This window comes from Bos javanicus, unplaced genomic scaffold (assembly GCF_032452875.1).
Source record: "Bos javanicus breed banteng unplaced genomic scaffold, ARS-OSU_banteng_1.0 tig00004450_1, whole genome shotgun sequence".
Lineage (NCBI taxonomy): Eukaryota > Metazoa > Chordata > Mammalia > Artiodactyla > Bovidae > Bos > Bos javanicus.
The window spans coordinates 213,062-227,098 of NW_026893918.1; the positions used below are offsets into that span (position 1 = coordinate 213,062).

General features: G+C 40.5%; 2 pseudogenes; both read left to right on the forward strand.

Annotated features, from left to right (window-relative positions):
• The first annotated feature begins 1,707 nt into the window (after positions 1 to 1,707).
• On the forward strand, positions 1,708 to 2,750 carry LOC133244034 (protein SET-like; annotated as a pseudogene).
• Positions 2,751 to 3,974: 1,224 nt separating this feature from the next.
• Positions 3,975 to 14,037, forward strand: part of LOC133244033 (adhesion G protein-coupled receptor E2-like) — a 50,078-nt pseudogene continuing 40,015 nt past the window's right edge.

A 14,037-nucleotide genomic window follows, 5' to 3' on the forward strand; every position in this document is an offset into this window, starting at 1 on the left:
CGAGACAGCAAAAGAGACACAGATGTATAGAACAGTCTTTTGGACTCTGTGGGAGAGGGAGAGGGTGGGATGATTTGGGAGAATGGCATTAAAACCTGTATAATATCACATAAGAAACAAATCGCCAGTCCAGGTTCAATGCAGGATACAGGAATCTTGGGGCTGGTGCCCTGGGATATCCCAGAGGGATGGTATGGGGAGGGAGGTGGGAGGGGGGTTCAGGATGGGGAAAACGTGTACACCCGTGGTGAATGCATGTTGATGTATGGCAAAACCAATACAATATTGTAAATTTAAAAAATTAAATTTAATTTTAAAAAAAAATATGTGTAGGTGTATGCACAGTCACTTCAGTCATGTGGGACTGTTGGCACCCCCATGGACTGCAGCCCACCAGCTTCCCCTATCCATGGAATTCTCCAGGCAAGAATACTGGAATGGAATGCCCTCCTCCAGGGGATCTTCCCAAATCAGGGAGCGAACCTGGGTCTCCTGCATTGCAGGAGCATTCTTTACCCACTGAGCCACCTGGGAAGCCTACCCCAAATAGAGATGGCCAAAAAGGACATGAATGATACTCAACATCACTAATTATTAGAGACATGCAAATCAAAACTGTAAAGAAGTATCACCTCACACTGGTCAGGATGGCCATCACCAAAAATTCTACAAACAACAAGTGCTGGAGAGGATGTGGGGCAAAGGGACCCCTCCTACATGTTGGTGGGAATGTAAACTGGTACAGCCACTGTGGACAACAGTATGGAGATTTGGGGGTGTCAGTGGCACTAAGGAGCAGCACAGAAGCACTTCATCAGGGGAATGGAGGCTAAGGGAAGAGTGAGGGAATAGGACACCGGTGTTGTCATGTCCAAGAGATGGAGCATGAAGAGCTTCACCTTTAGAACTAGAAGACACCAGTGATCACTGCCTTTCCACATAGATGGGAAAGGGTCATATGAGGACACAGTGAGAACAGGGCCAGGTACAAGCCCAGAGAGGGCTTTCATCAGAAACCAACCCTTCCAGCACTTGATCTTGGACATCCAACCCCAGAACGTGAGAAAATAAATTCCAGCTCTTTGAGACACTCATTCTATATTTTGTTGTGGCAGCTCTAGCAGAACTGATCATCATGGCCACATAGAAAACAGTCAAAGTTTAAAAATGCAAACAAAGAAAATTATCATAATTCCATCACACAGACTTCCAGAAAATTTGAGGGATATATTTTTCATTTCTTTAAAAACATACCAGGAATATTTTCTTTCATCATCAAATATGAATCTCAGATTCTGTTGAGCTTTGTTGAAGAATAAAATCCTGAGTTTTAGACCTGCCAAGGTTTAGGGATGCTGGGGTGGCATGAGGGAAATCTTTGTGGTGATGGAATATTGATGGATCTTGATTGCAGTGACAGTTGCAGGAATCTACATATGTGATAAAATGGCATGGAATTGCACACACACATCGTAGCAATGTCAGTTTCTTCATTTAAATATTGGACTATCATTATATGAAAATGTAATCTTTGTGGGAAAAAGACTGAAGATTACACAAGAGCGCTTGATACTGTTTTGCAACTTCCTCTTAATCTATATTTCAAAATAAAACTTAAAAATAAAAAAGTCTGAGTTCTCTGAGCTTGCAGTACTGCTCTCCTCCCCTGGGAGGATTCTTGGCTTCTTTTTTTTTTTTTTCCCCAGCATGGCCACCAAACACCAGTCTTCACTTCCACCCCAAGTGAAGAAACCAAAGAAAGCGAGGCCAACTCCTGCCTCCAGGCCAGACGAGGCATGTGCTTCTTCAACTTTGCTGAAGGAAGAAAAAGAATAACAAGAAGCAATTGAACATATTGATGAAGTGCAAAATGAGATAGACTTAATGAACAAGCCAGTGAGGAGATTTTGAAAGTAGAATAGAAATATAACAAACTTCACCAACCATTTTTTCCAAAGAAGTCAGAATTGATGGCAAAAATCCCAAAATTTGGGGTAGCAATATTTGATAACCATTCACAAATGTCTGCACAGCTTGGGGAGGAGGATGAAGAGGCACTACATTATTTGACAAGAGTCAAAGTGAAAGTATTTTGAAAACATTAAATCAGGTTTCAGAATAGATTTTTACTTTGATGAAAACCCTTACTTTGAAAACAATATTCTCCCCAACGAATTTCATCTGAATGAGAGTGGTGACCCATCTTCAAAGTCCACTGAAATCAAATGGAAATCTGAAAAGGATTTGATGAAACAATCAGGTCAAACACAGAATAAAGCCAGCAGGAAGAGACAGCATCAGGAACCAGAAAGCTTCTTCACCTGGTTTACTGATCATTCTGATGCAGGTGCAGATGAGTTAGGAGAGGTCATCAAAGATGATATTTGCCAAATCCATTACAGTACTACTTGGTTCCTGACATGGATGATGAGGAAGGGGAAGGAGAAGACAACGATGATGAAGAGGATGAAGGATTCAAAGATACTGATGAAGAAGGGAATGAGACTGAAGGTGAAGAAGATGAGGGGGAGGAAGGAGAGGAAGATGAAGGAGATAGATGACTAATGAAAGGAACGATGATGGATTCCAACCTTTTTTTATTTTCTCCAGTCCCTGGGAGCAAGTAGCAGTCTTTTTTTTTTTTTTTTTTTCCCTCTCTCCTCTTGTTCTCAGTCGCCCTGCTTTTGAAGTCTCTTTTCCCTTTATACCATGGTTCAGAACTTATTTGGATGGTGGGGCAGGGGGGAGTGGGGAATACCTTGAGCAGAATTCAGTGATACTAGAATAATACTAGATTCTTCAGTAAAGAATCTCTACCCATTTCTGTTCCAAATTCATTTTTATCCCTTCCTGTCTCAACAAAAATTTTATGGAATCAACACCACCATGCTCTGTAGGGAAAAAAGAAACACCTTCTGCTCCCTTAGCTCTGCTGGAAACTGGAGGGTGCTAGGCCCCTGTGTAGTAGTGCATAGAATTCTAGCTTTTTTCCTCTTTTCTCTGTATATTGGGCTCAGAGAGTACACTGTGTCTCTATATGAATATGGACAGTTAGCACTTACCAACATGTATCTGTCTACTTTCTCTTGTTTAAAAAAAAGAAAAAATACTTCAAAAATAGGGTTTAATGGCACCGCACCCCAGTCCTCTTGCCTGGAAAATCCCATGGGCTATAGTTTAAGATGACATTTCAAAATAAAATTCTCTCCTAATGATGACTTGAGCCCTGCTGCTTGCTGGGAGAATCAGCAGAACCTGTAGGATCTTATTTGCAATCAAAATTCTCTATTGCAATTTTGCTCCTGTTTATTCTTAAACTTTTCTTTTTGTTTCACTGGAAAGGAAAGATAATGCTCAGTTTTAAACGTTAAAAGTGTACAAGTTGCTTGGTTACAATAAAACTAAAAGCATACACAAAAATATTTTTTAATCTGTTAATATATAGCAAATAAATAATTCTATTCACTCTGAACCAAGGTCCTCATACATGCAAAAAGACCAGTAAAATGAGTCTTCATGTTTGATATAGGAGGTCTTTATATATCAAAACAATATAAAAACCACTTTTGAAGAGTCTTGCGGTACAAATACCAATAATGTTATGCAAATGCTTAGAAATTTCAGAGAAATAATCATCAGGCAAAACAGGAGGAAGAAACATCCAGACCAGTGATTTCCTGTTAAGTAATGAAAAGCAGCATGCATGTGCGCTAAGTCGCTTCAGTAATGTCCGACTCTTTGTGACCCTATGGGCCATAGCCTGCCAGGCTCCTCTGTCCACAGGATTCTCCAGGCAAGAATACTGAAGTGGATCACCATGTCTTCCTCCAGGGGATCTTCCCAACACAGCTATAAAACCCATGTATCTTCAGTCTCCTGCTTTGGCAGGTAGATTCTTTACCACTAGCGCCACCTGGATGAGCCCCATGAAAAGCAGAAGTCATATTGAAAGTCATACAAAGAAGTCCCTCCCCTACACACAGAGGAAAATAAGACATCTTCTGTGGCTGGGCTTTCTGCTCTCTGCACCATGAGAAACAAGTATCTAAGTTTGCTTCCAGGTAAGTAGAATTATAACGATGGAGTTAGACAACTAAAGCTGTCTGAGACTCTTTATCCAGTTTGAGAATTTCCTTGTTCTTTACTTTTAAAAGCTGTTGCTTTATTTCTGGTTTTCCCACTATCTTTACAAAGGAAATCAGGGAAGGAAATTTAAGAAGGGTATTAACTCAATTATGTTAAGTTCTCAAAGGAGAAGTTTGGTGAAACTTTTTTTTTATTATTTTATTTTTAAACTTTACAATATTCTATAAGTTTTGCCAAATATCAAAATGAATCTGCCACAGGTATACCTGTGTTCCCCATCCTGAACCCTCCTCCCTCCTCCCTCCCCATAGCCTCCCTCTGGGTCGTCCCAGTGCACCAGCCCCAAGCATCCAGTATCATGCATCGAACCTGGACTGGCGACTCATTTCATACATGATATTATATATGTTTCAATGCCATTCTCCCAAATATCCACACCCTCTCCCTCTCCCACAGAGTCCATAAGACTGATCTATACATCAGTGTCTCTTTTGCTGTCTTGTACACAGGGTTATTGTTACCATCTTTCTAAATTCCATATATATGCATTAGTATACTGTATTGGTGTTTTTCTTTCTGGCTTATTAGTTAGTTAATTTATATTTTTGGTTGTGCTGGGTCCTTGATGTTGTATGTGGGCTTTCTCTGTTTGCCTTGCATGGGGGCTCCTCTTGGTTGCAGTGCAAGGGCTTCTCATTTTTTTGGCAACTCCCTCTTTTATTTTTTTAATATAAATTTATTTATATTAATTGGAGACTAATTAATTTATAATATTATAGTGGTTTTGCCAAACATTGACATGAATCCGCCATGGGTGTACATGTGTTCTACATCCTGAACACGCCTCCCACCTCCCTCCCCATCCCATCCCTCTGGGTCATCCCAGTACACCAGCCCCAAGCACCTTGTCTCATGCATTGAACCTGGAGTGGCGATCCATTTACAATATGATAATATACATGTTTCAATGCCATTCTCGCAAATCATCCCACCCTCAACCTGTCCCACAGAGTCCAAAAGACTGCTCTATACATCTATGTTTCTTCTTCTGTCTCGCATACATTGGTTATCATTACCACCTTTCTAAATTCCATTTATATGCGTTAGTATACTGTATTGGTGTTTTTCTTTCTGCCTTACTTCACTCTGTATAATAGGCTCCAGTTTCATCCACCTCATTAGAACTGATTCAAATGTATTCTTTTTAATGGCTGAGTAATATTCCATTGTGTATATGTACCACAGTTTTCTTATCCATTCGTCTGCTGATGAACATCTAGGTTGCTTCCTTATCCTGGCTATTATAAACAGTGCTGTGATGAACATTGTGGTACATGTGTCTCTTTCAATTCTGGTATCCTCGGTGTGTGTGCCAAGCAGTGGGATTGCTGGGCCATATGGCAGTTCTGTTTCTAGTTTTTTAAGGAATCTCCACTGTTCTCCATACTAGCTGTACTAGTCTGGATTCCCACCAACAGTGTAAGAGGGTTCCCTTTTTCCACTCCCTCTCCAGCATTTATTGCTCACAGGCTTTTGGATAGCAGCCATTCTGACTGGCATGAAATGGTACCTCATAGTGGTTTTGATTTGCATTTCTCTGATAATGAGTGATGTTGAGCATCTTCTCATGTGTTTGTTAGTCATCTGTATGTCTTCTTTGGAGAGATGTCTGTTTAGCTCTTTGGCCCATTTTTGATTGGGTCATTTATTTTTCTGGAATTGAGCTGCAGGAGTTGCTTGTATATTTTTGAGATTAATTCTTTGTTGTGCAGAAGCTTTTAATTTTAATTAGGTCCAATTTGTTTATTTTTGCTTTTATTTTCAGTATTCTGTTAGGTGGGTCATAGAGGATCCTGCTGTGATTTATGTCGGAGAGTGTTTTGCCTATGTTCTCCTCTAGGAGTTGTATATTTTCTGGTCTTACATTCATATCTTTAATCCATTTTGAGTTTATTTTTGTGTATGGTGTTAGAAAGTGTTCTAGTTTCATTCTTTTACAAGTGGTTGACCAGTTTTCCCAGCACCACTTGTTAAAGAGATTGTCTTTTCTCCTTGTATATTCTTGCCTCCTTTGTCAAAGATAAGGTGTCCATAGGTGTGTGGATTTATCTCTCAGCTTTTTATTTTGGTCTACTGATCTGTATTTCTGTCTTTGTGCCAGTACCATACTGTCTTGATGACTGTGGCTTTGAAGTCAGGCAAGTTGATTCCTCCAGTTCCATTCTTCCTTCTCAAGATTGCTTTGGCTATTCGAGGCTTTTTGCATTTCCATACAATTGTGAAATTATTTGTTCTAGTCCTCTGAAAAATACCATTGGTAGCTTGATAGGGATTGCATAGAATCTATAGATTTCTTTAGGTAATACACTCATTTTCACTATATTGATTCTTCTGATCCATGAACATGGTCTATTTCTCCATCTATTTATGTCCTATTTGATTTCTTTCACCAGTGTTTTATAGTTTTATAGAGAGAGATCTTTTATTTCTTTAGATAGATATATTCCTAAGTATTTAATTCTTTTCGTTGCAATGGTGAGTGGAATTGTTTCCTTAATTTCTCTTTCTGTTTTCTCATTATTAGTGTATAGGAATGCAAGGGATTTCTGTGTGTTAGCTTTATATCCTGCAACTTTACTATATTCATTGATTAGCTCTAGTAATTTTCTGGTGGAGTCATTAGGGTTCTCTATGTAGAGGATCATGTCATCTGAAAACAGTGAGAGTTTTACTTCTTCTTTTCCAATTTGGATTCCATCTATTTCTTTTTCTGCTCTGATTGCTGTGGCCAAAACTTCCCTAAACTATGTTGAATAGTAGTGGTGAGAGTGGGCACCCTTGTTGTTTTCCTGATTTTAGGGGAAATGTTTTCAATTTTTCACCATTGAGGATAATGTTTGCTGTGGGTTTGACATATATAGCTTTTATTATGTTGAGGTATGTTCTTTCTAATCCTGTTTTCTGGAGAGTTTTTATCAAAAATGGATGTTGAATTTTGTCAAAGGCTTTCTCTGCATCTATTGAGATAATCATATGATTTTTATCTTACAATTAGTTAATGTGGTGTATTACATTCATTGATTTGTGGATAATAAACAATCCTTGTATCCCTGGGATAAAGCCCACTTGGTCATGATGTATGATCTTTTTCATATGTTGTTGAATTCTGATTGCTAGAATTTTGTTAAGGATTTTTGCATCTATGTTCATCAGTAATATTGGCCTGTAGTTTTCTTTTTTTGTGGCATCTTTGTCTGGTTTTGGTATTGGGGTGATGGTGGCCTCATAGAATGAGTTTGGAAGTGTAACTTCCCCTGAAACTTTCTGGAAGAGTTTGAGTAGGATAGGTGTTCAGTTCAATTCAGTTTAGTCGCACAGTCATGTCCGACTCTGCGATCCCATGAATCGCAGCAAGCCAGGCCTCCCTATCCATCACCAATTCCCGGAGTTCACTCAAACTCATGTCCATAGAGTCGGTAATGCCATCCAGCTATCTCATCCTTTGTCGTCCCCTTCTCTTCTTGCCCCCAATCCCTCCCAGCATCAGAGTCTTTTCCAATGCGTCAATTCTTTGCATGAGGTGGCCAAAGTATTGGAGTTTCAGCTTTAGCATCAGTCCTTCCAATGAACACCCAGGACTGATCTCCTTTAGAATGGACTAGTTGGATCTCCTTGCAGTCCAAGGGACTCTCAAGAGTCTTCAACACCACAGTTCAAAAGCATTAATTCTTCGGCACTCAGCTTTCTTCACAGTCCAACTCTCACATCCACACATGACCACTGGAAAAACCATAGCTTTGACTAGAGGGACCTTCGCTGGCAAAGTAATGTCTCTGCATTTTAATATGCTGTCTAGGTTGGTCATAACTTTCCTTCCAAGGAGTAAGCGTCTTTTAATTTCATGGCTGCAATCACCATCTGCAGTGATTTTGGAGACCAAAAAAATAAAGTCTGACACTGTTTCCTCTGTTTCCCCATCTATTTGCGATGAAGTGATGGGACCAGATGCCATGATCTTACTTTTCTGAACGTTGAGTTAAGCCAACTTTTTCACTCTCCTCTTTCACTTTCCTCAAGAGGCTTTTTAGTTCCTCTTCACTTTAGCCCTTCTCTAAATTTCTGGTACATTTCAGCTGTGAAGCCGTCTGGTCCTGGGCTTTTGTTTGCTGGAAGATTTCTGATTACAGTTTCAATTTCCGTGCTTGTGGTGCATCTATTAAGATTTTTCTATTTCTTCATGTTTCAGTTGTGGAAAGTTTTGCTTTTCTAAGAATTTGTCCATTTCTTCCAAGTTTTCCATTTTATTGGCATATAGTTGCTGATAGTATTCTCTTATGATCCTTTGTATTTCTGTGTTGTCTGTTATGATCTCTCCATTTTCATTACTAATTTTGTTGATTTCATTCTTCTCCCTTTGTTTCTTGATGAGTCTGTCTAATGGTTTGTCAATTGCATTTATCCTCTCTAAGAACCAGCTTGGCTTTGTTGATTTTTGCTGTGGTCTCCTTTGTTTCTTTTGCATTTATTTCTGCCTTAGTTTTTAAGATTTCTTTCCTTCTGCTAATCCTGGGGTTCTTCATTTCTTCTTTTTCTAGTTGCTTTAGGTGTAGAGTTAGGTTATTTGTTTGACTTTTTTCTTGTTTATTGAGGTAAGCTAGTATTGCTATGAACCTTCCCCTTAGCACTGCTTTTACAGTGTCCCATAGGTTTTGGGTTGTTGTGTATTCATTTTCATTCATTTTTATCCATGTTTTGATTTCTCTTTTATTTCTTCTGTGATTTGTTGGTTATTCAGCAGCGTGTTGTTCAGCCTCCATATGTTGGAAGTTTTAATAGCTTTTCCCCTGTAATTGACATCTAATCTTACTGCATTGTGGTCAGAAAAGATGCTTGGAATGATTGAATTTTTTTAATTTACCAAGGCTAGATTTATGGCCCAGGATGTCATCTATCCTGGAGAAGGTTCCATGTGCACTTGAGAAAAAGGTGAAATTCATTGTCTTGGGGTGAAATGTCCTACAGAGATCAATTATGTCTAACTGGCTATTGTATCATTTAAAGTTTGTGTTTCCTTGTTAATTTTCTGTTTGGTTGATCTATCCGTAGGGGTGTATTAATACATAGGTGTATTAAAGTCTCCCACTATTACTGTTGTATTGTTAATTTCCCCCTTTTTATTTGTTAGCATTTCCCTTACATAATGTGATGCTCCTATGTTGGGTGCATATATATTTATAATTGTTATATCTTCTTCTTGGATTGACCCTTTGGTCATTATGTAGTATCCTTCTCTGTCTCTTTTCACAGCCTTTGTTTCAAAGACTATTTTATCTGATATGAGTATTGCTGCTCCTGCTTTTGTTTGGTCTCCAACTGCATGAAATATCTTTTTTCAGCCTTTCACTTTCAGTCTGTATGTTTCCCTTGTTTTGAGGTGGGTCTCTTGTAGACAGCATATATAGGGATCTTGTTTTTGTATCCATTCAGCCAGTCTTTGTCTTTTGGTTGGTGCATTCAACCCATTTACGTTTAAGGTAATTATTGATAAGTATGATCCCATTGCCATTTACTTTGTTGTTTTGGGTTCGAGTTTATCCACTTTTCTGTGTTTTCTGTCTAGAGAAGGTCCTTTAACATTTGTCGGAGAGCTGGTTTGGTGGTGCTGAATTCTCTCAGCTTCTGCTTATCTGTAAAGCGTTTGATTTCCCCTTCATATTTGAATGAGATCCTTGCTGGGTACACTAATCTGGGTTGTAGGTTTTTCTCTTTCATCACTTTAAGTATGTCGTGCCATTCCCTTCTGGCCTGAAGAGTTTCTACTGAAAGATCAGCTGTTATCCTTATGGGAATCCCCTTGTGTGTTGTTTTTCCCTTGCTGCTTTTAATATTTGTTCTTTGTGTTTGATCTTTGTTAATCTGATTAATATGTGTCTTGGGGTGTTTCGCCTTGAGTTTATCCTGTCTGGGACTCTGGGTTTTTTGGAGTTAGGTGATTATTTCCTTCCCCATTTTAGGGAAGTTTTCAACTATTATCTCCCCAAGTATTTTCTCATGGTCTTTCTTTTTGTCTTCTTCTTCTGGGACTCCTATGATTTGAATGTTGGGGCATTTAACATTGTCCCCGAGGTCTCTGAGATTGTCCTCATTTCTTGTCATTCTTTTTTTCTTTTTTCCTCTCTGATTCATTTATTTCTACCATTCTATCTTCTACCTCACGTATCCTATCTTCTGCCTCTTTTATTCTACTTTTGGTCCCCTCCAGAGTGTTTTTATCTCTTATTGCATTATTCATTATATATTGACTCTTTTTTATTTCTTCTAAACATGTCTTTCATCTTTTCAATCCTTGTCTCCAGGTTATTTATCTGTAACTACATTTTGTTTTAAAGATTTTGAATCATTTTTACTATCATCATTTGGAATTGTTTGTCAGGTAGATATCCTATCTCTTCCTCTTTTGTTTGGTTTGGTGGGCATTTATTCTGTTCCTTTACTTGCTGAGTATTTCTCCGCCTTTGCATCTTGATAATATTGCTCTGTTTTGGGTGGCCTTTCCATATTCTGGCAGTTTGTGGTTCCTCTTTATTGTGGAGGTTTCTTGCTGCGGGTGGGGCTGGAAGGGTGGCTTGTCAAGGTTTCTAGGTTAGGAAATCTTGTGTCAGTGTTCTGGTGGATGGAGCTGGATCTCTTCTCTCTGGAGTGCAATGAAGTGCCCAGTAATGAGTTTTGAGATATCTATGGGTTTGGTGTGACTTTGGGCAGCCTGTATTTGAAGCTCAGGGCTATGTCCCTGTGTTGCTGGAGATTTTGCTTGGTATGTCTTGCTCTGGAACTGGTTGGCTCTTGGGTGGTGCTTGGTTTCAGTGTAGGTATGGAGGCTTTTGATGAGCTCTTATCGATTAATGTTCCCTGGAGTCAGGAGTTCTCTGGTGTTCTCAGGTTTTGGACTTAAGCCTCCTGCCTCTGGTTTTCAGTCTTATTCTTACAGTAGCCTCAAGACTTCTCCATCTATATAGCATCAGTGATAAAACAATTGGTTAATGATGAAAAGTTTCTCCACAGTGAGGGACACCCAGAGAGGTTCACAGTGTTACATGGAGAAGAGAAGGAGGAGGGAGATAAAGGTGACCAGGAGAAGAAGATGGGGGATCAAAAGAGGAGAGAGCAATCTAGCTAGTAATCATTTCCCTATGTGCTCTCCACAGTCTGGACTGCTTAGAGATGTTCACGGAGTTACACAGAGAAGAGACGAGGGAATAAGGAGACAGAGGTGGCCAAGAGGATAAAAGGGGGAATCAAAAGGAGAGAGACAGATCCAGCCAGTAATCAGTTCCCTAAGTGTTCTCCACAGCCCGGAACACACAAAGAGATTCACAGAGTTGGGTAGAGAAGAGAAGGGGGAGGGACGAGATACAGGTGACCTGGTGGAGGAAAAGGAGATTCAAAAAGGGGAGAGATCAGTCAAGCTAGTAATCTTGCTCCCAAGTAAAACTGGGTACTGAAGATTGGGTTCTTAAAGGTACAAAATTGATAACAAATACCGAAAAGCAAAGATTAAAAATCTAGGGTAGAGGCTAGACCCTCAAAAATACAATATTAAGAAAAAAACAGAACAAAGTCACAAAAATAATAAAATATATATGTGAAGTTTGCTTAAAAATAAGGGTTTTTTTTTTTCAAGGTAATAGTAGGTTATAAAAATGAAAATTAAAGGAGCAATAGAGACTTAAAATTTTTTAAATTTTTTAATTTAAAAAATGATAATAGTAAAAATATATCTAGTAATTTCTCTGGAGCTGTTGTGGACAGTGTGGGGTCAATTCATTTTCAGATAGTTCCTTGATCCAGCTTATACTTCTCAAGATCTATAGGCCCCTTCCTATGTAGTCGGTGCTAACTACAAGGTTTTAGTCTTTTGCACCTGTCACTTCCAAAGTGGTTCCCTCTGTTTATTTTAGCTTCTTCTGTTTGCTGGTCTCTTCAGTGTCTAATTTCTGCCCTGACACAAGGGGGTGATGGTGGTCACCTTTTTAGGCTCACTTGTTCAGTCGTGCTGTGGGGAGGGAGGAACACTGCAAACAAATATCACTGGCGTGTGTGGGGAGTGCTTGCAGTGTCTCAGCCACACTGGGTTTGCCCCCACTCACAGCGTGTGTGCTTTCATGGTCTACACTTCTCAGGCTCTAGGTTGCTCTGCCGGAATTGTCTGAGGCGGGCCCTGGGCTGCGTGCACTACCCAGGCCTAAGCCGCTCAGGTTCAGGTTCTCAGGTACTCCACAAAGGCACAGACTGGGTTGGGCCTGCATTCTGTGTCCTTCCCAGGTCCAAGCAGCTCAGATCACCCCCAGGTGGGGGGTGCATCTTATCTGCTCCCCCATCCCAGCCACTCAGTTTTCTGGGTGCACAATGGGCACACCTTCTCAGGTGTGCCGTGTGTCTCTTCTGGGGAGCTGATCTCTGGCTATGACCCTCCTGGTGAATGTCAACCATCCAGAATCCCAAGAAGTCTTGGTTAGCAATGAAGCCTGCTTTCAGTTTGGTAGAGGATGCCTCTCTGGAGACACGATTGCCCACTTCCAGCTCTAGCTGCTCCCACCTGCCTGTCTCCCACGGAGGATGGGTCAGTCCACAGCTGGCTAGCTCTGCTCAGTCCTTTGTTCTGTGAGCAGGCCTGGCAGTGTCTTAGGTTAGAGCTTTTCACAGGATAGTTCTCTCTTTCTCTTTCTCTCTCTCTCTCTCTCTCTCTCTCTATCTCTCTCTTTGGCTATCCCCCAGTCTGGGTTGATATCTCATGTTAGTTCCCTCAGATTGTCCTCGGGGCATTCAGGCCAGGTCCTTACCCTAAGCAATGCTGCCCTAGCCTCCCTGCCCAGGCCCCGCTTGCTAGTAGTGGATGCTAGCATCTGGGCTGCTTTTCGGCTGGAAGTTGCTGTTACGCATGGAATCTGTGGGGTTTAAGTAGGTATTTATTTACTTTCCCTTCCACTTATGTTGCCCTCTGAGATTCCAAGACTTGCCACAGACCCGCAGGTGAGAGTGTTTCCTGGTGTTTGGAAACTTCTCTCTTTTTAAGACTCCCTTCCTGGGACAGATCTCCGTCCCTACCTCTTTTGTCTCTCATATCTTTTATATTTTGTCCCATCTGCTTTCAAAGACAATGGGCTGCCTTTCTGGTGCCTGATGTCCTCTACCAGCATTCAGAAGTTGTTTTGTGGAATTTGCTCAGTCTTCAAATGTTCTTTCCATGAATTTGTGGGGGAGAAAGTGGTCTCCCTGTCCTATTCCTCCACCATCTTAGGACCGCCCCCAACTCTCTCTTTTAAAAAACTTTGTATTACATATTGGCATATAGCTGATTAAGGGATAGGCTAGCTACTCCAATATTCTTGGGCTTCCATTGTGGTTCAGCTGGTAAAGAATTGCAAGCAATGTGGGAGACCTAGGTTTGATCCCTAGGTTGGGAAGATTCCTGGGAGAAGGGAAAGGCTACCCACTCTACTATTCTGGTCTGAACAATTCCATGGACTGTATAGTCCGTGGGGTCCAAAGAGCCGGACACAACTGAGCGACTTTCACTTTTACTTTTCATAACCGATTAACAATGTTATGATAGTTTCAGGTGGGCAGCAAAGGGACTCAGCCTTACATCTATATGAACCCATTCTCCTCCAAACTCTGGTGGCTCCTCATTGCAGAGCATGGGCTCTAGGTGTGTGGCTGTGGCTCATGGGGTTAAGTTGTTCTACAGCATGTGGGACCATCCAGACCAGGAATTGAATTTGTGTCCCCTGCATTGGCAGGCTGATTCTTGCCCACTGGACTACCAGGAAAGTCCCAAGTTGGTGAAATACATTCCTAGTGAAACTTAACTAAGATTTCTCATTTTGCCACCTATATTAGCCCAGGTTCTCAAGAGGAATAGAACCAATAGGATGAATCTATATAGGTGAG